We start from the raw sequence: 4,493 nt of genomic DNA, 5'->3' as shown, positions 1-4,493 counted from the left end.
TAACAGAGAAATGCATTTGATTACAGGAGTACGATGAATTGCAGATGCCCCACTTCAGGTTGGGTTGATTTATACGATTTCAAGGGAATTGTTTGAACTGCAGTTGTGACACAAGGGGAAAAGACTAGACATGGAACAGAATCATTTATGATTTATGTGCTGTCATTTGATTTTTATAATCTTAAACATTCTATAACCATAAATACACACATTTGAAAATATGTATTGATGAGCCACTACATTATGGCCACCTAACCTTTAGGATGTCCTTTAGCCCACAAAACGGTAGCATGGCGAGGCCTGGTACCAAAATGTCAACAGCAAGTCCTCCAGTTCCTGTAGATTGCAGGATTGTGGTGATGTAGCATGAACATGCTTTTCCAAGTAGAACCACAAATGTTTTACTGGGTGAATTTGGAGGCTGAGGTTGGTCATAATAAAGTGGCTCATTGGTGTGTGTGTGTGTGTGTATAGATATACATTTAAACACACACACACACACAATGAAATGTCAGGACTATGTTGATGACATATTATCACTGCAAGCATAACAGAATGCTAATCAGTGTTAACTGATTACCAAACTCAAATGATAATTAGAACTGTCGACTTTGCATTTAACAAAAATGAAGTGCTAAAATGGGAATCAATAAATACATGAATGTAATAGAAGATCAATAATAATAACATAACATTTGTTTCTCTTATATAAAATAATGCCTTAGAATTGCATAATCAACGAACCTAAATACCAGGACAGTTAAAAAAAAAAAAAAAAAAAAAATGTTTTCATTATAATGAGTTTCATTCCGTAGGAGTTTTTACTAGAAACAACATTTGTAGATGCGGTGTAAGTTTTAAAATGATTATAGATGCCATCTACTTCAGTTAGGAGACTCTGGTTAGTCCTTTTGCTTAGTGTCAGTGAATTTAGATGAGAACACTTATCAAACTTGTACATAAGTGCAGTTTCCATGGATTACAGAAGCAGCGCTGATGGAGATGTGTATTTGCCTTTCATATTTGCATAATGGTTGTTTTGAGTGACTATTAATAAACTCAGATCTCTTTTACACTCCCTGAGATCACCAAAAATTGTATTGATGGATTTGAAAGGGAAATGCAGGTAATTTTGAAGTGATACACCAAATGAATTGTGTTTTTCTTTTTTCTGTCAATCATGGGGGCACTTTATACACCCCTGCATGTGCAATAATGTAACGTTTTATGCAAACTGCAATCAATCAGTGTTTATTATCTTTTGATTGCTTATATATATATATATATAATTTTTTTTTTCACTAACATCACTTGTTAATAGGTAGCTTCTGTTCTTGACAGTAGCTATTATTTATTTAGAATCAGTTTTGTTATGCAGACAATTGTATAAATTACATTTGAAACTGTTCATTCATTATTCATTCAATAAAAGCTGTATATTATAAACATAATTTTATGGTGTTTAGTGCAACTGTTACATTGCCCTACATGAATGACTACATTTTTGTTTAAAAGACCATACATATTTCAATACATTTAATTCAATAAAAGCTGTATAGTCTTAAAAGTAATTTCACATTGTTATGTGCAATTGTTACATTACATTAATATATATGTATATATATTATATACAAATTTTATATAGACAGTTACATGAGTCGTTGCATGAGTAAGTATAGTGACCCAAAATAAAATGTGGCGATTTTCTAAGCGGATAAAAAATTATAACTATAATATATAGCAGAAGAGCACTTCGCAGCACTTCGACCTCAGCACACCTCATTGATGGAATGGTGACAATTCTTTTAAATGGTTATGATATACTGTAACAAGGTTATCAATCCAGTGAGCACTTTCTTTCTTTCTTTTTTATTTAAAGTGCCCCTGTTTTGGGTTATGAAAGTTTTTTTTTTTTTGGTTTTGGGAGTCCCTAACAACAGGTTGACATGCATGCAAGGTCAAAAAAACACTTTCATTATTGTCTTACGTGCAGTTCGTCACTGCATCGTCACTCAACAATTCATTTTTCCAAACTGCGTGATGCTTATCTGCAGTGACTTTTCCAGTTGGTCTCATTTCATTTCATTTTATCATGTAAGGCTCACAGACTGTAAAAAACATACCTGATCAAAGCACCGTTTGTTAGCGCAGTGCTGCTTTGTGTACCGCTCCAAAAGCGTCACCTAGTGGCAAAGAATGAATTTGCATTTTCATTCAGACCAACATGAAAAGAACAACCAGTGGGCGGGCAGTGAGCTAATGTTTCATGTTGACAACATTAAACGGCTTTTGGTTCATTTTAAAAATGACTCGTTTCAGTGATTCAGAATTGACTCTTTCTTTCGAGAGACAAGTTATAATAATAACTTCACACATGTAGCACTTTCAGATTTAAAACTCAGGACATAAAATGCAGGACATTTTCAGTCACTTCGAGCTGTTACACACTGCATGAAAGGTCATTTAAAATAATAATAATAATAATAATAATAATAATAATAATAATAGGAGCACTTTAATTAAACTAAAACAACTATAATATACAAAACAATATACCAAGAGAGAAAGAAGAAATATAAAATGTTATTGTTTAGATATTGTTTTCATCTAAATTTGAAGTTGGAAACAGCGGTAATGACAAGCCAAATAAATAAATAAATAAATAAAATAAAAATAAAGTTGTTTAGTGCATTCAGTCCCATGAATTTCAGCATCATCCATGACCCTACAAGTTGAACCCAGCTTATAGCAGCATAACTCCAGCAGCTCTCTGACATCTGCTCTGTCCGTCTGTCTGCCTGCTCCTCTCATTTCCTCTGTGCCTCATATCAAATTATGCCACTCGTCCGTTTTCTGCCCTGCTTTTCACTCCCCATTGCCTCACACTGGTCTCTCGGTACATCTGCCACCTGTTTGCACAGCTTCCCACGCCCTGTCACCATGGCAGCAGCGCACCCCTAGCGGTCCCTAACTGTACCATAGCATTGCTCCTCGCTGAAACATTTCTTTTAGACAGGCAGTATCACATTTCCTCTGCCTCTCTCTTGGGCACCTTTATATATTTAGACCTCTGTAATAACTGCCCTCCTGTCCTGCTGATACAGTTGAAACCTTTATGCAGGAAGTTAATGGAGCTGGCTTTGAGAGAATTAGGCCTACTTATTTATAAAGAAAAATAATTGCACTCTAACTTGACAAATGTCATCAATATAAGCATTTATATCAAATAATATAATACTGACATATTAGTGCAATGATATGATATGAAAGCATTTCACTTTTTTGCATGCACAATGTGTGATGTTTCAAGCTGCACTCATAAAGCTTTTGTTAGTTTTAAGATGCTTCTTATTAGTTCAAATAGCGTCAATGGTTTTGCACTTTATACTGACACCTATTGGACTGGATGCATTAAGTGAATGTACTTATTAATGCCTTCACATCAAATCTCTTTATTTTGTGTTTTGTTTCTTTTTCTGCATGTTACATTCTGTCTACTATAACACACATTTAATTAACATTCTTCAATTAAATCAAAGCAATTTTTGTGCATCTTTGGTGGTTTTTGTTTTTACTTGACAGGGTTATTGAGATTTGTTTAATAATTCAGCGGATACTGCTTGTTTAGACATTTATTATTATTATTTTTATTTGTACTGAATTAGTATATTGGTTTGGTAATTGGTTTATCGGTTTATTTGTCAATCACACACATGCTAGTCCATCGCTATGGAGTATGAATGGACTCTGGGTCTTATAGACTTTGGGGTCAGTATGTATTTTTTTTTTCTTGCTGTTGTTGAAATAAATGTATACTTTTATGCAAAAGTATACTTGTATGTGTATACTTTTGAACTTTCTATCAATCATTTAATCCGGAGGCGAGAAAAAAACAAACACACAACTTTTTGAAGATCGATAATAAATGTTTTTTTGAGCACCAAATCATATTTCTGAAGGATCATGTGACACTGAAGACTAGAGTAATGACTGCTGAATATTAAACCATTACATTAATTACATTTTTAACAAATATTATTATTATTATTTAATAATATGTTAGCCTACTTTTAAACTGTATAAAAAAAACAAAAAAAAACAAAAACAAATGCTGCCTTATTGAGCTGAAGAGACAACTAATATATATATATATATATATATATATATATATATATATATATATATATATATATATATATATATATATATATATAAATGGGGTGGAAAGGTTCAACTTTTTCATGGTTCGGTTTGTTTCACACGGTTTTAGAGTCACTGTATGTGCTATGTTTCTGGAAAAACTACTTGAAAAAAATATTCTATCCAACTACAAGCAACAGCACAAATAAATACAATAGAGTAAAGATACAAATAAAATAAACAGTGATTTACAGTTTTTTTGTGAGGTCTAGCATTAGTTTTTACGTACAGAAATTGAATAAAGTAATCAAATGTAAAACAACAACAACAACAACAAAAACATTTCATATTGG

Source organism: Carassius auratus, chromosome 7, assembly GCF_003368295.1.
Source record: "Carassius auratus strain Wakin chromosome 7, ASM336829v1, whole genome shotgun sequence".
Lineage (NCBI taxonomy): Eukaryota > Metazoa > Chordata > Actinopteri > Cypriniformes > Cyprinidae > Carassius > Carassius auratus.
This window is presented reverse-complemented; position numbering follows the sequence as displayed.